The sequence below is a fragment of the Camellia sinensis genome, chromosome 3, assembly GCF_055761805.1.
Source record: "Camellia sinensis isolate YWXY chromosome 3, ASM5576180v1, whole genome shotgun sequence".
Classification (NCBI taxonomy): domain Eukaryota; kingdom Viridiplantae; phylum Streptophyta; class Magnoliopsida; order Ericales; family Theaceae; genus Camellia; species Camellia sinensis.
The window spans coordinates 1,024,457-1,049,527 of NC_138963.1; the positions used below are offsets into that span (position 1 = coordinate 1,024,457).

Sequence of the window (25,071 nt, forward strand, 5' to 3'; positions counted from 1 at the left end):
TAATTGAGTTAAAGAGATAAGAATGAAGCCTAAAGAGGAATATGTGAATTAAAGAACGGATTAAATCGTTTGTGACCCATATATGTTATATGATGTGTAGGGTCAAGCTCCAGGGCAAATCCACAAGCCGATCACTGTGAGTAATATCGATATTTGAAATTTGTCATTTGTCCAATTGCTTATTTCTTTATAAGCCTTATGAGTCTGCCAGTTTGAATTATGGACAAATGTTTGATATGAATGAATAGATGGGCAAAAGGCCGTTTTGACATGAATGGATGGGCCAAAGGCCGTTTTGACATGAACGAATGGGCCGAAGGCCGTTTTGACAGAAATGGATGAGCCGAAGGCCATTTTGACATGAATAGATGGGCCGAAGGCCGTTTTGACATGAACGAATGGGCCGAAGGCCGTTTTGACAGGAATGGATGGGCCGAAGGCCATTTTGACATGAATGGATGGGCCAAAGGCCATTTTAACATGAATGGATGGGCCAGAGGCCGTTTTGACATGAATGAATGGGCCGGAGGCCGTTTGACATGAATGGATGGGCCAGAGGCCATTTTGACATAAATGAGTGGGCCAGAGGCCATTTTGACAGGAATGAAAGATAAATGGGCCAAAGGCCAGTATGTTTGAAACCACAGTCACTTGACTTAAATTGCGCCCAAGGCCGTTCGAAGTATGTTGTTCTACATATTGTTTATATCTTCTTATTTGATATTATTCACTGGGCTATCGCTCACGCTCATTCATGTGTTTGTAGGTGAGCCAAGAGAGGTCCAGACCCAGCCCCAGTGAAGTCTGTGTGGAACAACCGAGTTTTGCAGAGTTAGCCCTCACGTCTCACCCATGAGACCCGTCCTCGCTCTTTTGTTGTCTTACTTATTTTGTCATATTGGTGAGGACTTTGTGTATACCTGTATATAGTTTTGATGGGTTGACTTAGACTTATATGATCCTGTCTGTACAGAACTTTATGGTACTCTTTTCCGTTGTGAGTTATTAATGTTTATATGTTTGGTTTATTTGATGTGCCATGTAAGCACAGCTCTATGGACAAAGTTTTAAATTTTGCTTCCGTTTGGCCCTTTCACTCTGATGAGTTATGTTTGTTTTGCTTTAAGGCCGTAGGTAATCTCGCGATTACTGGCCGGTTATGGCCTTAACCCATAGGGGCGGGTTCGGGTCATGACACAACTCTCCAAGAGCATTGAAAAGGTTAAACATGGAATGCAATGGCATATGTTCCAGCTCTGAAATGGCATACAAAATGGCTCTGAATCATGCAAACAATTCATGCAATGCATTTTGAAAGACTCAAGCACCAAAACTAGTGAAGTGCATCATACTAGAGGTATGCAATGCAATGTCCAAATGACCAAACCAACCCCAAACAGACCCTATGCAGGCCAAAATAGTAGCAAAAATAAGTTGGGATGATGGCTTGAAAGGCACAAAAATGAAGCTCATGCAATGGCTCACAAATAGGGCATACAAGCACAACTCTCAAATACATTGAAGGAGTGATAAACATGAGAATATGGCAACCTTATATGCTCTGAAATATCATGCTCAATGATGCCAAAACATGAAAAACACCTCAAGTTAAGCATGCAAGGGACCTCAAAACTCGAAACTAGTCAAAACTATTACACTACAACCATGCCTGGCAAGCATCATTCGACCAAGGGATCTCAAAACAAAGCTAGGGCAACCAAAAATATGAACAAAATCATGTTGGAGCATGGCCAAAATATGCTAGCATAGTGAGCCAAAACATCATGCATTCTAAGCTAGTGAACATGATTTGCACTACAAGCATATGAAACATGTGAGAGGCTACCAAACCAGCTAAAAATTGAGTCATGGCATGCCAAATGATGCCCAAAAATCCACTGAAACATAGTTAAAACATGCTAGAATGGCATGCTCCTATGATAGGCCAAAAGGGGGTTACTCTACACATGCAAGAGGCAAACTCAAGGTGACCAAACCTGTAATAACCTGACCCTTGTATGTGTTTCTGGCATAATGTGAGGAATGTGAGGCATCTATATTCTTGGAGGATTCGGAGGATTCTACCTCCGCCTGGCTAGGTAAAAAATAAAAAAAAATAATAATGAAAGGAATGTGAGGCATGTAGATGGGATTAGATCAACGGAATTGCATAGTAGAAGTGTGGTAAGAATTCGAGTTGAATGGTAAGACAATTTATATGTCCATGATTAAGTGAAATGTGTGTTATTGATTGTTATTGTTGGATTAATAGATATCTGCGGGAAATGATAATAATATGATTGTGCTTTCTAGCACCTGTTTAGGTGGACTGCTTACATCTTAAATATTGATAACTGACTGCAAGAATTAAATCCTGCTTATGTATATTCACGACTTAAGATTGAGAAATCATTTCTGTAATATATTTCTGTGAAAAAAAAAAATGCCAATGTTGGACCTTGCCAATGAGTCCTCTACTGCTTAGTTGGAAGTTATAATGCGAACTATTTTGCATGACATTGTGAATGTTGTTAGAAACAAATGGTGATGGGGGGGTCTTCCATGTTGATGATGGGTTAACGAGAATCTACCTCCTCTTGCATGTTTATATAAATTTGTATAATCCACACTACTTGGTTCTGCATTGATGTACTATCATGTTGAATTTATCTTACCAAGAATTCTAACTCTGATATTAGTTGGTTAAGTCACTTTATCGTTATACTGTTGAATTTTTAGCTATTATGGAACCCAAAGGGATGTGGTTACTGTATACTTAATGGAATTATGACCCTATAAACGGATCTGATAAAACCTACGTATGAGGAATAATTGGATACCTTGTTTAAGTTAATTGATTGGGCCAGTTGACTAGTCTATAATTTTTGTAGGGTTGTTTGTTAACCCACTATAATTATAAATTGTGAGTATGAAACCATATGGTGGATCTTGTATCCTACAGTAAGGAAAGGAAGGAAGAATTATTTGCACAGTTGAACACCGAGATGATTAAAAAGAGGTCAAATTAATTTGTGCTGTAACAAGAAGAAATACTTGTTAAAGAAAGATGTTACACCTTATGGTTACAACTGATTAGGCAAGCATGATTTTAAATTTGATTTTTGGCTTTGTTTTTGAGTGATTCCCCTTTGCACGAAATGATGGTCGTTCTATTTGTACCTACTGCTCAGACTTGAATTCATGGCAGTGTAACTAAGTGTTTATAATAATATGTCTGTATGAATTTGTAAAACTGTATGATGCTCGCTTTGGTATTATCAAAACTGTTTGATTTGGAGTATGATTCTTTCTGTAATACTATACTTAAAAGTAATGTTATGAGAAATCAACGATGTGTATCTGTTATACTGACCTTGTCAAGGACTATTATATTATTTTATTTTGAACCAATATAATGGTATAATTTTAATATGCTTTTAGAACTAGGGGAATACTACAAACAAATTATGAAGTTAGGGGCTACGAACTTAAGTGATTTAATTGGGACTATTGAAATAGAAGTATACTTTGTCTAATAGGCAAAACCTTGTTGGTAGGCTCTAATGTCTGATTTCATTATGCGTAATATGATTTGAATCTACCCATATCATGAATTTCTTTTAAAAATACATATAACCTTACTTGATGATTTACTTTGAGTGAATTGTTATGCACGAGTTACCCAAGGAATTACTTAACTGAACAAGTTTGAACATGTACCTTCTAATGAGAATTGAGTATGAACTATTAATGCTGCGTGAATCTGGTAATGAGCATAGTAGAGCACGTTTTGTCATTGTGAATGAGATTAACGTATACTATGAGAATATATGAAGTATGTGCTTGAAAGAATGGTTTTATCGTGTTTTATACTTCGGACTTTATAAATTATGCGTTTAAGGGAATGCTAACTATTATGTTTCCGTGTTTGAAAATGGCATATTTTTACACTTGAATATTGATGCTATGAAACTCATTGTCGAGAAAATAGTATGACTATAAACCCTACCTATAGGAGATCTTATGCTTTGAGTATGCTGCAATGGACTCTTGTAGTTTCATCATGTGCAACACATGATCCTATGAATTTAACATAAGGAGTTGTTTTTCTTTATTTCTACACACCTGAAATAGACATCGAAATGACTAGTTGGATAAAACTATGAGATCCCTATTATGTTGAGAACTTTTGAACAACTGTGGTAATATCGGGTTAACCTGTGAATTGTTCGAACTGAGGAATTATGTGAGCATCTATAACAGTAGTGTACAATAGTGTGAGACTGAGATTTCTAATCTATTACATGGTAAAATAAGTTTGAGGGACCAAACTTATTTAAGGGGGAGAAAATGTAATAACCCGACCCTTGTATGTGTTTCTGGCATAATTTAGTCCCTTGTTCTGTGCATTTAAATGATTAATGTGAAATCTCTCGAGAAATTTAGTTTAAGCACATGGCTCTTATAAATTGAAACCTCTATCTGTTTGGTAAGGAAAGCATCTATCACAATTATAATGATTGAATCAGAAATTGGAAGCCTTAGAGGCTTAATTACCTGAAATTGATTTTACATCTGAGATCAGCATAATTTTTAAGTAATAATAAGAATTTTTGTAGAAATTTGATTAGGGATGATTAAACTGATTAAATTTTGTCTTTACTCACTTTTAGTGTAACGACCCCAAAATTCGTATTAAATATTACCTTTACGGCCTTACGGGTTAATGCATTTTAATTTAATGATATGTGTTTAAATTAAAGAATTAACTGTTGAGCCACAACTTTAAAATTCAAATTATCGACCTTTACGGGTTCAGAAATCACAATTGAGGACTTGGATGTGTTAATTGAAATTTTTAGAACTATTTGGGAAACTTAATTGGAAATCTAATTTGTTAGATTCGTTAATGTACGTTTGGGTGGTTAACTTGGTACTGCAAATTGAAGGCCTTAGATGCTTCAGAAACCAGAACATGGGGCATATTTATTATCATCATAATTTTTAGAGTCATCTGGAAAGTTTAATTTAAATTTAATTTTGCGCGATTCGTAAGGCCACGTTTGGCTCTCCCTTGTGTTAAGCTTAAGTATGTGATATATACATATATGGATAGGTCATGTGAGTTGGGGGTTTTATCATTTTGAAGTCAAATAAAATATCTAAGGGAGACGAAGAGAGAGAACCGTGAAAGAGAGATAGAGAGGGAAAAAGGATCATCCATGGAAGCTTGGAAAATTGAAGAGATTAAATGGGAAAAACAAGGAATTAAGTTAAGGTATGTGGCTTCAACTATTATCTTTGTAAATAATGCATATACTACATGAAATCAATGATGGATTTGGGAAAAATTAATACGCAAATGAACAAGTGTGTTGGGTTATGAATGAAATGAGTTAAGCTCAAGGAATTGAACCTTGATTTCTTTAAATTTGCTTGATTTGGGTTCAATCTTACGAATGATTCATGGAATACCAAGTTATGGTGTGAAGATCAACCATGTGTAAGATGTATTTGTATGATTTTGGGGTATATATTATAAAAGCTTGATTATATAGAAGATGAGACTTGAATTTCTATTTTTGAGGCAAAGATTGATTTGTTTAAAATGGAATTGCACTTGATTGATGTTAGTTTATCATGTTCTGAGATAATTTTACATGTTTTTGAGTGATTTATGTTAAGAACCAAGTTTAAAAATGGAAAAAGCAAGTGTTGGAGAAAAAAGAGCCATTTTTGGACAGCAAACTGCCCAGAGCCGCACGTGCGGCTCTGTTTCCCACACGTGTGGGAGACAGCTTTGTCTAGCCAACTTTGAATAAGTATATCTTTTTCCTCGGGACTCCGTTTTGAGTGATTCTTGAGCCTAAAATCAATCTCCGGAAGTCTAATTTCCAATAGCGGTGGTCTCACTCCCAAATTATATATACATAAATAGTTATGCCCAAATTAGTGACAACTGTTCACTTTTTGTCAACAAGTTTTGTACCATTTCTTCACCTAAACCATTTCCCATCAACTTCTCCTGTTTTCTGAGACATGGATTATAACTTATTAAGGAATAATGAGCTTGGTACTGCCATGGATAATTGATCGAATGATCAAAGAGAATAAGTAAAGGATCGAGTATAATCTCATATTATGTGTTGTGCACTGTGCTGTAGGTCGAAACGAGGACACCGTCCCATTGCTACCGGGAGCCGATCACTGTGAGTAGCAGTACAGAAATGTATATTTTATTTACTGTTGATAATTATTGTCACTAACACTCTGTTCTTCGTAAGTGGTACACAAACATGTATAACGATTGGAAATCAGTGTGAACTTATATGAACATTGAAAGATTTGCGCACATCGGTATGACTTTGGAATCCTTTTGGTTTGTCAATAACAAATATTAACCCTCTATTATTTATCAGCATACTACGCTACTTCTTAAAGAATAAATGGAACTTATGTTCATCCTTGAACAATGGTATCTGTATGAATCCAAGATTATTTTGTTGTGTTACGTATGGACCCGAGGTCGTTTAGAATCTACAACCTGAATGCAAAGGTTTAACGTCATTATGTAACCCACGTTAGAATTTAAATTGTTCTTTCTTTGTTAAGCGTACTGTAATGACATGATATAGCAAGAAATGCTCTATTTTATGATATGTTACGTTTTGAATTAATGAATGATTGTCCATATATATATATATATATATATAAGTATTCATGGCATCCTTAGCACAAGGCTCTTACCCGGGGGTAAGAATACCATGGTCTTATGGCCCTTGCTCGGGGTAATAATACCGTGGTTCAAGTATATGAATTTGTTCTGTTTATCTGTGCCAGTTATGCTATGCTCTGACATGATATGGATGGTTCGGTCTTTAAGACCTAATGATTTCTGGTATGAAACAAAGTGCTGTACGGAACTAAGTGCTGCAATGCGAGCCACCTCTAGAATCCGTACGAGCCACCTCTTGAGTCCATACATATGTGAACTGGGCTTAAAGCCGATGTGAAAGTTATGAGGCCTATGGCCGTTTAGTGAAAGTTATAAGGCTTATAGCCGTTCGGTAACATCTGTGAGGCCTATGGCCAATTTGTGACATCTGGGCCTGTAGCCATTCTGTATGATCTGTTAGTATGAAACAAAGTGCTGCACAGAACTAAGTGCTGCTATGCGAGTCACCTCTAGAATCCGTCCGAGCCAACTCTTGAGTTCATACATGCATGAAAAGGGCTTAATGTCGTTCTGTTTAAGGGCTGAAAACCATAGGCCTAAGGCCATTCTGAAAATAATTACAGGATAAAGCTAACTATATGTCCTCCGCCTTTATACATGCACATTGTAATTCAAGTTAATTGTTAAATTGTTACGTACTACTATTCACTGAGTTTGGCTCACTTTATGTTATGTCTATTTCTGTAGGCACTCCACCTGGAGGTCAATCTCAACCCAAGGCATCCGTTCCTCTTTTGTCAACCTCAGGGTGTCCAGGCACTTAGATGAAGGCAACTCATTTTACGGAGTTTTGCTAAACTTTTGATTTTATACCCTGATTGTCTGTCTAAAAAGGAAGTGTGTATAATCCTTTTACCTTTCAATGCTTTTGTTATACGCCCAATCTTGAGGGCTGGTTCTGTATATGTATGTGTATAAGCATATAGCTAAATTCTCAGATGCACGTCACTGTATGTTTATTTGCCTTATGTACCGTTAGTGATCCTGGCATGGTAGTTATAGCTCAATGGAGATGGTTTTCTGTTATTTTAAAATATTAATGCTTCCGTTCAGGCCCCATATCTCATATATATATCAAGTTAAATGTCCGTTTCTGAAATGGTCATGCTCAAACTTTTAGGGGCGGGTTTGGGGCGTGACAAAACCAACCCTGGACAAAGTCTAGGCAGGCCCCAAAAGTCACCAAAAAGGGCCTGAACCAAGCCTTGGAAGTATGAAAATATATGCTCCTTTGATAGGCCAAAAATGCAAGTAAATGAAGCAAGAAGAGAGGGGGTCACCCCTCTCTGATTTAGGGCCTCAAAACTACATGCCAACCACAGAAAATCTACTGGATTTCAGTGGCTAAAAGGGCAAGCAAATATTAAATCAAAGGCCTTATGGCATAGCACAAAACAAGGCCAAATAAAGCATGCAAGAGGGTAGAAGACCCTTAACACCAAAAGGGCCTTAAACAAACATGTTAAGTACGCAAAAATAAAGCTTTTTTCAGTTGAAAGTTAGGCCAAAATAAGCATGTAAATATGGCTAAGAGTGTAGTCAAAATAGAGCTTAAAAAGGGAAAAAAAGAGGGTTACCCTTGAAGCACTGCAAAACCAGCCCAAAATTTGAGCCAAGACCAGCTTTTGAAGCTCAAAATGATCCTCAAAGAACCTCAGCCCAATGGTGGTTAACTTTGATGAAGGATGCCTAGGCAAACTAGAAGCATTTCTTCACTTTCAAGCACTTCTATGCACAAAATGGGAAAGGGAGTGGAGTATATAGAGAGAAGGGCAGAGATTCAGCCCTAGAAGTTGTAGAGAGAGAGAGACCTTTTAGAGTGAGAAGCTCCCATGCTTCTCCAAGAAGATGTCCTTTGAAAATGAGAGATATAGCCTCATATATAGCAAAAATGAGAGTTGGCTTGAAAATATCTGTTTATGGGACAGCTGGAGGTTGTGGAAGACAGCTGGAGGATAAATATCTGAGTTTGAGACCTGTAAACCACTTTTCTAGTCGACTGACCACTTTTATGGTCGGCCGACCACTTTTTCAGGAGAAAGTGGTCGGCCAGCCACCTTTTCTGGTCGGCCAGCTAGTTTTTCTGGTCGGTAGGAAAATTCTGCTTTTTAGGTCCAATTTCAAATAGCCATAACTTCTTTTTAGGTTATTCTTGTGTCCAAATTGAAGCCCCGGAAGATAGCTTTCCAATGGCACCAGCCCTGTATCAAAATTCCAACTGTGCAAAACGTTATGCCTGTTTTGGTGAAGCCGCACAATTTTGGTCCTACCCGAATTCATGCCGAACTTCTCCCAAACTAGTTTTCTTCTCTCCTTTCCTCTTTTCTTCAACTTCAAACCCCTAAACAAAGTGTTTTGAAAGATTTTCAAAGGTTTCATCTCTCTTTCCTTCATTTCTACTTTGTCTTTGCTCGGTTTACCGAAAAGCGCAACATTTAACGAAATGTGAGCGTCGGAACATCGTAGGAACTTTATTTTCAAAACATTTTGAAAGAGAGGGTTTCTGTCATGCCCCAAACTCGCCCCTAAAAGTTTGGGCATGACCCACTCAAAAACGGACACTTAACCTGGTATACATTACATACGGGGACTGAACGGAAGCATTAAGTATAATAAGATAACATGAAATAAAAAGAACTATATCCATTGAGCAACCACTATCATGCTAGGATCACCATCAGTGCATCAAATGATAAATATTTACATACACATATACAAACCCCGCCCCTTGTTGGGCGTATAACAAAACATTGAAAACTTAACATATAATAGACAAGCAGAGTGCAAGCTAAAACTTAGCAAAATTCCAAAGAAATGATCAGGCTTCACCCAAATGCCTGGATACACAAAGATTGGTGAAAGGTAGGCGAGCATCGAGGGTTAAGGCTGACTTCCATACTTGCTACCTACAGAAACAAATAACATACAGAGTGAGACAATCTTACTGAATAATAGTACTTAAACAATTCAATGCTTAACTTGAATTATGATACGTATCAATGCTTATATAAATAAAGAGAGCATATGATTAATTTGATTCTGTCTTATGTCCAGAATGGTCTTGTCGGTTCACAATTTCACAGATTGGCCCTCGGTACAATGGTTCACACATTCACACATTAGCCCTCGGCCTAACAGATTCTTAACTTCACAAATTGGCCCTCGGCCTCATAGGTTCATAACTTCACAAATATTCATAATTTCACAAATTGGCCCTTAAACAGAACGGCATTAAGCCCAGTATGGCATATAGCCCTTTTCATGTACGTATGAACTCAAGAGGTGTCTCGTACGGATTCTAGAGGTGGCTCCCACCAAAGTGTAGCACTTAGCTCCGTACAGCACTTTGTTCCATACTAACAGATCAGACAGAATGGCCATAGGCCTCATAACTTTCACAGAACGGCCATAAGCCTCATAACTTTCACATCGGCTCTAAGCCCAGTTTACATATGTATCGACTCAAGAGGTGGCTAGTATGGATTCTAGAGGTAGCCCCCACCAAAGTGTAGCACTTAGTTTTGTACAGCACTTTGCTCCATACTAGATATCATCAGAACAGATTAACTCCAGCATCATACAGAAATTACATACATTCTTTCCATTATTCACATGAATTAGCATCGGTAATATAGGTTTAACAGAACGTTACTAATAATTGTTAGCCCCAAACTCGCCCCTAAAAGTTTGGGCATGACCCACTAAAAAACGGACACTTAACCTGGAATACATTACATACGGGGCCTGAACGGAAGCATTAAGTATAATAAGATAACATAAAATAAAAAGAACTATATCCATTGAGCGACCACTATCATGCCAGGATCACCAACAGTGCATCAAATGATAAATATTTACATACACATATACAAACCCCGCCCCTTGTTGGGCGTATAACAAAAACATTGAAAACTTAACATATAATAGACAAGCAGAGTGCAAGCTAAAACTTAGCAAAATTCCAAAGAAATGATCAGGCTTCACCCAAATGCCTGGATACACAAAGGTTGGTGAAAGGTAGGCGAGCATCGAGGGTTAAGGCTGACCTCCAGCCTCGCTACCTACAGAAACAAATAACATACAGAGTGAGACAATCTTAGTGAATAATAGTACTTAAACAATTCAATGCTTAACTTGAATTAAGATACGTATCAATGCTTATATAAATAAAGAGAGCATATGATTAATTTGATTATGTCTTAAGTCCAGAATGGTCTTGTCGGTTCACAATTTCACAGATTGGCCCTCGGCCCAATGGTTCACACATTCACACATTAGCCCTCGGCCTAACAGATTCTTAACTTCACAAATTGGCCCTCAGCCTCATAGGTTCATAACTTCACAAATATTCATAATTTCACAAATTGGCCCTTAAACAGAACGGCATTAAGCCCAGTATGGCATATAGCCCTTTTCATGTACGTATGAACTCAAAAGGTGGCTCGTACGGATTCTAGAGGTGGCTCCCACCAAAGTGTAGCACTTAGCTCCGTACAGCACTTTGTTCCATACTAACAGATCAGACAGAATGGCCATAGGCCTCATAACTTTCACAGAACGGCCATAGGCCTCATAACTTTCACATCGGCTTTAAGCCCAGTTTACATATGTATGGACTCAAGAGGTGGCTCGTACGGATTCTAGAGGTGGCTCCCACCAAAGTGTAGCACTTAGTTTCATACAGCACTTTGCTCCATACTAGAAATCATCAGAATAGATTAACTCCAGCATCATGCAGAAATTACATACATTCTTCTCATTATTCACATGAATTAGCATCGGTAATATAGGTTTAACAGAACGTTACTGATAATTGTTAGCCCCAAACTCGCCCCTAAAAGTTTGGGCATGACCCACTAAAAAACGGACACTTAACCTGGTATACATTACATACGGGGCCTGAAAAGAAGCATTAACTATAATAAGATAACATGAAATAAAAAGAACTATATCCATTGAGCGACCACTATCATGCCAGGATCACCAATAGTGCATCAAATGATAAATATTTATATACACATATACAAACCCCGCCCTTTGTTGGGCGTATAACAAAAACATTGAAAACTTAACATATAATAGACAAGCAGAGTGCAAGCTAAAACTTAGCAAAATTCCAAAGAAATGATCAGGCTTCACCCAAATGCCTGGATACACAAAGATTGGTGAAAGGTAGGCGACCATCGAGGGTTAAGGCTGACCTCCAGCCTCGCTACCTACAGAAACAAATAACATACAGAGTGAGACAATCTTAGTGAATAATAGTACTTAAACAATTCAATGCTTAACTTGAATTAAGATACGTATCAATGCTTATATAAATAAAGAGAGCATATGATTAATTTGATTATGTCTTAAGTCCAGAATGGTCTTGTCGGTTCACAATTTCACAGATTGGCCCTCGGCCCAATGGTTCACACATTCACACATTAGCCCTCAGCCTAACAGATTCTTAACTTCACAAATTGGCCCTCAGCCTCATAGGTTCATAACTTCACAAATATTCATAATTTCACAAATTGGCCCTTAAACAGAACGGCATTAAGCCCAGTATGGCATATAGCCCTTTTCATGTACGTATGAACTCAAAAGGTGGCTCGTACGGATTCTAGAGGTGGCTCCCACCAAAGTGTAGCACTTAGCTCCGTACAACACTTTGTTCCATACTAACAGATCAGACAGAATGGCCATAGGCCTCATAACTTTCACAGAACGGCCATAGGCCTCATAACTTTCACAAAACGGCCATAGGCCTCATAACTTTCACATCGGCTTTAAGCCCAATTTACATATGTATGGACTCAAAAGGTGGCTTGTACGTATTCTAGAGGTGGCTCCCACCAAAGTGTAGCACTTAGTTCCGTAAAGCACTTTGCTCCATACCAGAAATCATCAGAATAGATTAACTCCAGCGTCATACAGAAATTACATACATTCTTCCCATTATTCACATGAATTACCATCGGTAATATAGGTTTAATAGAACGTTACTGATAATTGTTAGCAAAAGGTAACACATTCCAGAGATACGGAGATACCATAGGTCCCATAAATAATGTACATACATTTCATTTATTCGTTGTGAATCAATATAGCTAGCTTGCAGATAATAGAGTATCCATAACATTTAGTAATGGAAGACGCATGTATCATGACAGTATGGTCAATAGAGACAAAATAATTCATATCAGAACGTGGGTCATATAACGGTGGTAGACCTTTGTGTTCATATTATAGGTCCTGAATAACCTTAGATTCATGTATAATACAACCGAATAATCTTCGATTCACACAAGTACCATCCTTTCTGGATGAACATAAGTTCCATTTATTTCTTAAGAATGACGTAGTTTGCTTATCGATAACAAAGCGTTAACGTTCGTTAGTGACCGAGCAGAAAGGTTCCAAAGTCATACCGATGTATGCAAATCTTCCAGCATTTATACAAGTTCACACTGATTCTCAACCGACATAAATGTTAATGTAATCATTTACACAGAACAGAGCGGTAGTAACCATAGTCATTAACGGTAAGTAAAATGTACATTTGTCGTACTATTACTCACAGTGCGTGGATGGAGCGATAATCCCTCCCGGTAGGTGCCCTACATATGCATGCCATCCAAGAATTAGTTCGCTTCATTTTTAAATTATTTCCTAACTTGTTTTACTTCGAATAAGTTTACAAACATCAAAAAGCATCAAATACTGATTTCAAACATATCAGAGGGTCAAGCACGTAAAACGGAGCAGACAAGGTTTCCCGACATGGGCCGCACGTGCAGCCGTCCCCACCGCACGTGCGGACATGTACCGCACGTGCAGTCCTTCCTCACCGCACGAGCGGCCATAGGCAGAATGCAAAATCTCATTTTTTTCTCTTGCCCGCACGTGCGGCCATGACCTCCGCACGTGCGGCCGAGCCCCTGTTTTGGCAGTCTGAAACTCACACAAAACCCAACTTAGAGAATACATAGCAAGGCTCAAAATAGATCAATTTAACACAAGTTTAAAGCTCAAAATCACATGAAAAATCAATCATAAATCAACTTAGATTCTTAATCACTTTGAATTCATGATTCACAATCCAATTCCATGGAGTTTCCAACTTCCTTCCATAAATATACATACACTTAGCCATTTGTTTACATAGATGATCTCAAATGACTATTTAAAGAAATAAAATGTAAATCCTCACAAAATGGGTCAAAATAATTCCAAATCCATCAAACATAAGAGACATCACTCCAATTAATCACTTAATACATGTTTGACCCATATTATAAACCCTAACTTACATAACATGGAGGAATTACTTTTCAAATCAAAGAGAGGGATCAATTAGAATAGATTAAACATACCTTGAGTTGAATTCTCTATAAACCCTCTTAATTTCTTTCCTAATTCCTTCCTTGTGGGACTCTCTTCTCACTCTCAAATTTCTTCTCCTCTCACTCTCTCTAGGATAATTTCTAAGTCAAATGGTAAAGAGGACATAGATAGATATAATAGGTGAATAAGACAAAAATCAATCGTTTAATCATTCCAAATTGAAATTTCACAGAAATTCATATTATGACTTAAAAATTATGCTGATCCCAAATGTAAAATCAATTTCAGATAATTAAGTCTCTAAGGCTTCCAATTTCTAAGTCAAACATTATAATTGTGACAGATTTTTCTCTTATTAAACAAATATGCATCCATACCCATAAGATTCACTGAATTAAATTCAATTTCACATAAAATTTCACCATAGGCATTTAAATGCTCAAAATAAGGGATTGAAAATATTCCAGAAACAGATACGAGGGTCGGGTTATTACAGTTTCAAGGTCTAAAATCTTTTGATCAAGATTGTTTTGGTCCAAAAGGGGTATGAAGTTGAGATTTGACTCTCTCCTTGCCGAAGAAACTGAACCTTTGCCCTGCGCACCTTCATCACCGAGTAAACCATTAGTAGTGCCCAAGTCTTAAGGGCGGTCAAAAATGGGGTGTCTACAGATGTATGTAGGAAAATATTACATGTCTGATGGCCTTTTCAAATTAAATGTAATGACCGTTGTACCCTCAGTTATTAATAAAAATACATCTTCGTCTTACTTGCTTGAGTCTTCAAATTTATGGCATGGTAGACTAGGACATGTTTATTATGGATCTTTGCGTAGATTAATTAATATGGAATGTTTACCTAAATTTGACATTGATTCAAATCATAAATGTGAAATTTGCGTTGAGGCAAAATTATCCAAAACTCCTTTTCATTCAATTGAAAGAAGTACAGAACCACTTGAATTAATTCATAGTGACATTTGTGATTTTAAATCAATTCAAACTAGAGGTGGGAAAAAATATTTTATCACTTTTATAGATGACTATACTAGATATAGTTATGTTTGTTTAATTCGAACCACGGATGAAGCTTTGGAAACTTTCATTCAATATAAGAATGAAGTTGAAAATTAACTTGGTAAGAAAATCAAAAAACTAAGAAGTGATAGAGGTGGTGAATATGAATCACCTTTTGGTGAATTTTGTAAAGAACATGGAATAATTCATCAAACCACCGCTTCTCACTCACCTCAACAAAATGGAATTGCTGAAAGAAAAAATAGGACTTTAAAAGAAATGATGAATGCCATATTAATAAGTTCTGGATTACCTCAGAACTTGTGCGGGGAAGCAATACTTTCTACTAATTATATTTTAAATAAAATACCCCGAAAGAAAGTGAATCAAACACCTTATGAAATGTGGCATGGGAGAGTATCATCCTACAAATACTTAAAAGTGTGGGGGTGTTTGGTTAAAGTGGCTATTCCTAATCCTAAAAAGACTAAGATAGGTCCTAAGACCATTGATTGCATTTTCATTGGTTATGCCAAGAATAGTAATGCATATCGGTTTTTGATTTATAAATCAGAATATACCGAAATGTATGTAAATACTATTATTGAGTCTCGGAATGCATCTTTCTTTAAACATGTGTTTCCGAATAAGATTGGACAAGAGACTAGTAACAATAAAAGATCTCATGATGCTATTACTAGTCAGGATCAAGAACATGATCAAGAACAAGAGTTAGATCAAAATGAGGAAGAAGAACTTAGGCGTAGTAAACGTGCTAGAACCTCAAAATCTTTTGGTCCAGATTTTCTAACATATTTGTTAGAAAATGAACCTTTAACTTTTAAAGAGACTATGTCCAGTCCTGAGGCTCCTTTATGGAAAGAAGCTATCAATAGTAAAGTTGAATCCATATTGCAAAATCACACTTGGGAATTGGTGGATTTGCCACCAAGTTGTAAACCTCTTGGGTACAAGTGGATTTTCAAAAGAAAATTGAAAGCGGATGGATCAATTGACAAATACAAGGCAAGACTTGTGGTCAAAGGTTTTAGACAAAAAGAAGGCCTTGATTACTTTGACACATACTCACCGGTTACTAGAATAACATCTATTAGAATGCTAATCGTCATTACATCTCTATACAATCTAGAAATTCATCAAATGGATGTGAAAAACGCTGTAACAAGCCCGCGGGGGACCTCGCTACAGTTCGGACTCGATTCGTGTTACGGTTCTAAGTCTGAACCAAAGAGTCCAAATCCGGCAAATCGTTTTGAGAAAATAAATTTTTGAAAGAAGTGCCAAACATGGACTGCTTTGCCAGATACAAAGTCGCCACCTAAATATTTTGTTAATGGGAAATTTAGGAAACCCTGACTCGATGCCAAAGGCCACGTGTCCGTCATCACCAAAGTTGCCTCGGCTCGGGAACTTGGATACGATTAAGGAAGGTCACTTCGTGAGCACCCCCGCTCGCCCGATCAAAGATCGGCCTCTACTAGCCATGATATCTATTTTTGAAAACATTGTGAGTTCTTATTCCGGTTATTAGCCTAGGTTACTATGTGATGCGCACAGCATACAAGTATAGACTGGATCGCCTGAATTGGAACAAAACATTTCATGTTCGCTTTTTGAAAATGGTTTGCTACCCGCAGGAAGGCTTAAAATGCAGATTTTGCCACCCGCAGGTGGGCTTAGAAAAGATGGCCTTGCCACTATCTAGTGGGCTTAAAACAAACAGTTGATGATTTATTCCAATCCAAGTAACCCAACCTTCACCCACAGGCATTCAGGCAGTTATATCACATAAGCATATTGCCTCATGGTAAGCATGCTATCATGGCATTCACTCACACGTATGCAAGGATGCTAAAGCATAAAACTTACCGAGTACTCCAAGCCAAAATAGAAACTACATTAGAAATCATACATGATCCTAAGTATACAAAAATGCCTAATGCAATACGTGCAAAATTGCAAACTATAGTAGGCTCGGCTATTCTAAACATGGCATATGGAATGCTACAGCTAACATGTATTCAATTTGGAATTGAAAATACAATGCAGTTAGTATGATGCGCCGAGCCCGGTGTATGCAAAACAGGTGAATGATGCAAACATGCTGTCATACTGTATGCTAATTGAAATATGCCCTAATCTAACCATCATAAGCGGATAAATAAAAGGGAGAAAAACGTGGGGTTGGAAGACATACAACACACACACGCACACTTATTACAATTATGCCCTCGCGCAGAGGGTCTGAATAAATATACAGTCCCGAATGAAAGAATATTACAGTCCGAATAATATACAAATTCCTAATTAATTAATGAATTAACTAAGAAAGTAAATAAAACTGGCGTGCAAGCCCGGGATTGCCTTGCTTCTGATGAATGATGTACATTTAGGCTGTCTTGCGCGGAAATCCACCGGGATGCCCCAATTAGCCTCTGTTTAGCAGTTATCCTTGGAAAACGCGCCAAGCTCCGAAAAGTTGCTGATTCTTCATTTTGCTGCAACAGAGAGCAAGAAAGGGGCATAGCAATGTATTTTCACAGATATATGCATGCCTCGATCCTCGTGCCACCAATCACGCATACCAAGGCATGATGGCCGAGGAGTCGAAATGCACAATTCAATATAGGATGAATGCACATGAAAACACAGCTAAAACCTAACTCCATCATGGATAATCCGGAGTGTCGGTGACTAGGGAATTGAGATACATTCCGTCACTCGGAGTACGGAATGCACCTCGTTTCCCATGCCCGGGCTAACTCCTATTCCGAACATGATGCAATATGCATGACATGCATGAAATGCAACTAAGATACAATTCTAACATACACAATGTTATGAAATGAGATGCCTCAAAATGCGTGCATGCGGGCACGCAAACTGAGAAAATGCATGAATGCGATCTAAGATATAACCTAGTATGCACTATGCTGTGAAAATGAGATGCCTCGAAATACGTGCACACGGGCACGCAAATCGAGAAAATGACATACACAATGCAAATGATATGAAATGCGATATGGGCTTACACTAACATGAGAGAGCCTCAGCCACACTCACATAAGAGGCCGATGGATGAAAATGAAGTGCCTCGAAATGCATGCACACGGGCACGCAAACCGAGGCGATAACATACGCAATGCAATGGCATGGAAATGGCATATAAAATGCAACATGGACTTATACTAACATGAGAGAGCCTTAGCCGCACTTACATAAGAGGCCGATGGATGAAAATGAAGTGCCTCGAAATACGTGCCCACGGGCACGCAAACCGAGGCGATGACATACGCAATGCAATGGCATGGAAATGGCATATAGAATGCAACATGGACTTATACTAACATGAGAGAGCCTCAGCCGCACCCACATAAGAGGCCGATGGATGAAAATGAAGTGCCTCAAAATGCGTGCCCACGGACACGCAAATCGAGGCAATGACATACGCAATGCAATGGCATGGAAATGGCATATAAAATGCAACATGGACTTATACTAACATGAGAGAGCCTCAGCCGCACTCACATAAGAGGCCGATGGATGAAAATAAAGTGCCTCAAAATGCGTGCACACGGGCACGCAAACCGAGGCGATGACATACGCAATGCAATGGCATGAAAATGGCATATAAAATGCAACATGGACTTATACTAACATGAGAGAGCCTCAGCCGCACTCACATAAGAGGCCGATGAATGAAAATGAAGTGCCTCGAAATGCGTGCCCACTGGCACGCAAATCGAGGCAATGACATACGCAATGCAAATGACATGAAAATGTGATATGGGCTTATACCATCATGAGAGAACCTCAGCCACACTCACATAGGATGCCGGTGGATGAAAATGAAGTGCCTCGAAATGCGTACCCACGGGCACGCAAACCGAGGCAATGACATACGCAATGCAATATGGCAAAAATGATATGCAAACATGCTAATGGAATTTCAGCAATGAAAAGTGGGGGAAAACAGCCCCGAAATGAGGCGAAAACACACCCGATGCATGGAATCTCTCCCGAAATGCAAAATTAAGCACATAGAATGAACTATAGCTATATGAAGCATGCATAATTGGTACATGGAATGAAAAGACAGAAGCAAGGCAGCCCCAAAATAGGCATTTCACCAGTACAAATCATGGCCAAACAGCAAACAAGGATAGGGCAACAATGGCATGCAAAAATAGGGGCCAAGAGAGGGCAATGAAACAAGTGGTATATGCAAAGCCCAAATTGAAAAATTCCCTTCTACAACATTGAAGAGGGACCAAAAATAGGCACATTTACAGAACTATAAAAACCCTAAAAACAAATATAGATATGGCTAAGCTCTTATGCAAGGAAATGGGCCAAAAGGTGGCCAAAGAGGCAAGTGGTATATGCACAGCCCAAACTGAAAAATTCCCTTCTACAACATTGAAGAGGGACCAAAAATATGCATATTTGCAGAACTGTAGAAACCCCAAAACAGTATACAAACATGCTAGAAATGCAATGCAAAATGAGGCTCAAAGGTGGCTATAACACAAAGTCTACAAAATATTCCACAAACGGCCAAAGACCCTTAATGAAATATGAAGAATGGGCCAAAATAAGACTATTTTTAGTACTGTAAAAAGGCCAAAAACCGAAGCATGATAGGCTGCCAAAACATGCAAAAATGGGGACCAAAGAGGGAATATAAAGGCAAGTGTAGCATGGAGGTCCCGAACAGTGTTGAGCCCTTCTTCAATGTTGAAGAGGGGCTCAAAATAAGCCTGTTTTTAGTTCTGTGAAATGCCCCAAAATGAAAGCATAATGGGCTGCCAAAGCATGCAAAAAAATGACATTCAAGGAGGATATTGAAGCAAGTGCAACATGGGGGGCTCAAACAGGGTTGAGCCCTTAATGAAACATGAAAATGAGCTCAAAAAAATTCCCTTTTCAATTTTGGTCGGAGCTCAAATATACAAGAAAGAGAGGCTAAGAAATGTTGCAAAAATGAGCTAGAAAAGAGGGAAAGTGAACTTACCCTTGAAGACTTGACTTTGGTTGCCTCTTGGCTTGAGTTTGTGGCTCCTTAGGCCTTGGAGAACACCTTCAATCTTCTGGAATGGAGGATGGAAGGGTGGGGGGTGGTGGTGTAGAAGGAATGGTGGTGTAGGACTTGGAAGTTTTTCAAGGAAATGAGAGAGATGAAGAGGGATTCTTGTATTCAAGCTTGAAGAGCAAATTTTCTAACCCCTATCACCAATGCCACCTGCTGGTTATATGGACAAAAAAGAGGGAGCAAAGGGAGGCAAAAGGTGGGGGAAAAGTAGGCAAGTTTTCCCCCACAAAATATCCCCCAGATTGGGATATTTTCTGGGGGAAACAGCTATACAGCTGTAAAGTGCAAATTGAGAGGATCATAGCCGGCCAGTTTAAAAGGGAGAAAAAGGTCAACCACCAGATAAGTGGCCGGCCGGCCAGAAAAAGTGGCCGGCCGGCTAGGTCAAAGGGAAAAAAGTGGCCGGCCACCCCATAGGATGAAGCCCCAGAAGTTAGCTTTCCAATGGCGCAAACCTTGCATTAAAATTCCTCCTGTATAAAAAGTTATGCCCTTTTCCGTGAAGCCGTGCAGATTCGGTCCAACCAGACTTCAACCAACCACATCTCCCCCCCCCCCGGACTTGGACTTGGGAGATTCTTGAGTGCAAAATGAAGCCCCGGAAGTAAGCTTTCCAATGGTGGTGGCCTCATATCTTAATTCCTCTTGTGCAAAGAGTTACGCCCGTTTCGGTGAAGCCGCGCAGATTTTTCTCCTTCCCGGATTCATGCTGAACCACTTTTGACCAAAAAGAAGTTGGCTTTTCAGCAAAATTGCTGGCCTCCTACCCTCCTACAAGCTTTCTAACAGTGAAAATAAGGTCTCCACCAAAAATGAGCCCAAACCGATGCAAAATGAAGGTTCGGGGGCCGAAACGCGCAGCCCGAGGCCCCGAAAACTGGCTGTTAGGCACCGGGAGTGGTGTTTGACCACGAAGTGGGTCTCTCAGACCTCAGTGTCCCTCAAAAGGGAGTAAATAAGATGCATGCCAAAAATCAGAGCAATAGGAGATGGTTAAGCGGTCCCGAACCGAGGCACACAGCCTAACGGCTCCGAAAACCGGGAACCGGGCTCCGAAATGGGAAAAATGGCCTACAGCCACAAAATGTAGCCCACGGCCACTGAGAGATGGTCTACGGGACCTCTTCCTCCCCTCAAGAAAAGAAACAGAGAAAATCGAGCCTGGTTCGCAAACCGAGGCAAAGCACAAAAAAGTCCGGAAGTCCGGAGGCAAGGCTCGCAGCCGAGACTCTAAAACTTCTAGACGAGCACGATATGCAGTATCACCAAGCGCTCAACTGGTGATGTCTGAGTCTTAAGGTCGGTCAAAAATGGGGTGTCTACAAACGCTTTTTTAAATGGTGAGTTAGATGAAGAAATTTATATGGAACAACCAGAAGGTTTTTCAGTTCCGGGAAAAGAAAAGAAAGTGTGTAAATTGGTTAAATCATTATATGATTTAAAACAAGCACCAAAGCAATGGCATGAGAAATTTGACAAGGCAATGATGTCAAATGGATTTAAAATTAATGAGTGTGACAAATGTGTTTATATTAAAAATACAGACAAAGGTTATGTCATTCTATATCTTTATGTAGATGATATGCTCATCATAGGTAGTAATAATGACATGATTAAAATTACCAAAAAAATGTTGAATAAACATTTTGACATGAAAGACATGGGCATTGCTGATGTAATTCTTGGTATAAAAATTACCAAAACATCAGAAGGATATGTTTTGTCACAATCTCATTATATTGAGAAAATACTTGACAAATTCAGCAAAGATGATGATCATCTTGCTAGAACACCTGTAGATGTTAATTTGTTTCTATCTAAGAATGTACAGGAAAGTATTTCTCAATTAGAGTATGCTCAAATTGTTGGAAGCTTAATGTACTTGATGAACTGCACTCACCCGGATATTGCTTATGCAGTAAGTAAATTAAGTAGATATACGAGTAATCCGAGAGTAGAACACTGGAAAGCAATTATAAGGGTTCTAAGATATCTCCGATTTACTCGTAACATTGGGCTTAATTATATTAGATATCCAGCAGTACTTGAAGGATACTGTGATGCAAATTGGATATCGGATATTAGAGACTCAAAGTCCACCAGTGGGTATGTTTTTACTCTTAGTGGGGCGGCTGTATCTTGAAAATCTTCCAAACAGACTTGCATTGCTAGGTCTACTATGGAATCTGAATTCATAGCTTTAGACAAAGCTGGGAAAGAAGCAGAATGGCTTCGCCACTTCCTTGAAGATATTCCAATATGGCCAAAACCGATGCCTGCTATATGCATACATTATGATAGTCAATCAGCAATTGGCAGAGCACAGAGTCATATATATAACGGTAAGTCATGACACATTCGTCGTTGACATAGCACCGTGCGACAACTACTCTCCAATGGAATTATGTCCATTGAATATGTGAAGTCTAAAGACAACATAGCGAATCCACTAACCAAAGGGTTAGCACGAGAGCTAGTTGAGAATTCATCGAGGGGAATGGGACTAAAGCCTATTAAATAAGAGTTACCACAACGGCAACCCAACCTAGTTAACTGGAAATCCCAAGATCTAGGTTCAAAGAGACAACGAGTTGTAAATGACTCAGAAGGATCACTAGGGAGTCCAACTCCTACCCATTTCTATGATGAAATAGTGATGTCTGCAGCGGTTTAGGTTAAGTAATACTTTTAATGATTCTTATATCTAGATAAACCTAGTGAAGTATGGCAGGATACTCTTCATAAGAATCACCTATGTGAGTGTGAACTGGGCCGGTTCTATGAGATTTGTGAAGGGCTACAATTCTCTAGAGCACTCATGAAAGACCAGGTTGTTCAGGACCAAAATGAACACAATAGTGAGAGTTAAACAGTGTCTAGGGATATACTGTGTGAGTTCTATTATCTTATTTTACACAAACGGCTGACCAGTTCAAGACATCATGTTCACTGGTTAGCTAGTAAATCCGATAGTGTCTCACAAGGAAAGGCTCAAAGCCAAAAGCTACCTATTCTATATAGAATATTTCTAATTTCTGCACTCTCTGTAATTAGATCATGTTGTTGCATTTTCTCTCCGTCAAATTCCTTTCATGTGGGGGATTGTTGGAAAATTAGTTTTTATATGGCTTATTTTAGGCCAACTTTGAGCCCAAAATTGAGTGGGCCCCAAACGTCTTTTGGGGTAGACCCGAAAAGGTGAAGTGTTCCTTGCCGCGTGGCAAGTCACACGGTGAAGACGGTTCGTCACAACTATTTATGAGTGAATGGGAACTTGACATCGTTTTCGGGTTCGTGAAATTGAACATTTAAGTTTTAAATGTGGATTTCCTTGTATAGCTTGTCCCACATTGAAACTTTAAGAGAGTTTTGTTGAGTATATAAGCTCTAGCCTACAACACTTGGGTTAGACCCCAAGGGGCACCCCAAGTTTGTAGAAGGGAGGAGTTATGGACAAAGTGAACCTTAGCCCAAACCACCACACACGCGCGCGCCGCCGTGCCGTGCCGAGTGTGGGTGTGGGTCGGGTCGGTTCTTGTATTAATTTTTTGGACAAAAATTCTTTTGAATTTTTTCAAAAATTAATTGCGGGAAAATTTAATTAAATTCAAATTTGAATTTAATTTGTGTCCTAAATTCTTTCCTTATTTGGTCCATGACAAAACAAGTTCAGAAAGTCCATAACAGATTCAGTTTTGAGCAGTTACAGATTCGGTTTTGAGTAATTTCTGAACAGATGAATAACTGCTGCAGTTATCTGTTGAAACAATGCCGGATCTGTTAGAAATTCAAACTATACATGTACAGTTTGAAAATGCACCTATTCAGGTTGTCTTCATACCTGTTCGGACAGCATTTTGTGCCTATAAATACTTGACACTTCTAGCAGTCTTGTGTATCCGAAAATCAGTCTGAAGATCCCATCTTGTGCTGTCCAACTTTTGTCTTTGATGCATTGTTCTTCATATTAGTTTTAGAATAAATTTCAGAGAGTTAGAACACAGGTTTGGTTCGCCGTTCAATTTGTTTTGGAGTGCTACTACAAATTGGTTAAGATCATTGTATCCTAAGAGATAAACGCCACATAACCGTAAGCACCGTAGCGGGGTGAATCTGTCTTAAGGACAGGGTGTCATACACTTGACTTGGTCTTTTGTTTTTCATTTGGTTCGACAAAATAAATTCAGTAAGTTTTATTTTATTTTTGTTTGAATTAGTTTCTATTTATTTTATTTACACAGAAGATTGTTCCAACATGGGCAGCATCTGAGCACAGGAGTGAAATTCTTTCAAGCTGCTACAGAGCGTGCGAGCTTGCTTTGCCTTTCAAGACCTAGTTCATGCTCTTGATGATATCCGGGCGTTGTCGGGGCTGGGTCATGATTATGGTCTGGATATCGAAGCCATTAAGAAGGCTGCAGTGTTGCATTTTAATGGGAATATGAAACCTTGGATTGAACTGGGCATTCCAAACTATTGAGGTTAATGGAAGGAGTTTTTAAGCAGAGAAATTCAATTCCCGAGTGATTGCAATGTGAATGCATAAAGAGGGATTGTGGTTCATTACTGGAATTATGGAGGATCCAAGCTGCAAAATTCTGGGAGCAAAAGAATTTTTCCTGAGCTGGTTGGTTACTGGGGTAATGGATTCACTGCAGGAATTTTGGCCATTAGCGACGTTTAAAAAACGCCACTATAAGCCATAAAAACGCCGTTAAAGGATAAAGTGGCGTTTATAACTTTCGTCGCAGATACGGCCGCCGTCTTTAGTTTATGACGTTTATTAAACGTCACTAATGACTTTAGCCGGCGCTTTTTAAAACGTCCTAAATGCTTATACATCCGTAACGTGAAATCCGTCACGGTTAAACGC

At 38.8% G+C, this 25,071-nt stretch overlaps 1 pseudogene; it reads left to right on the forward strand.

The window, feature by feature from the left end:
* Nucleotides 1-24,678, forward strand: part of LOC145820854 (putative galacturonosyltransferase 7) — a 137,007-nt pseudogene extending 112,329 nt beyond the window's left edge.
* The last annotated feature ends 393 nt before the right edge of the window (nt 24,679-25,071 follow it).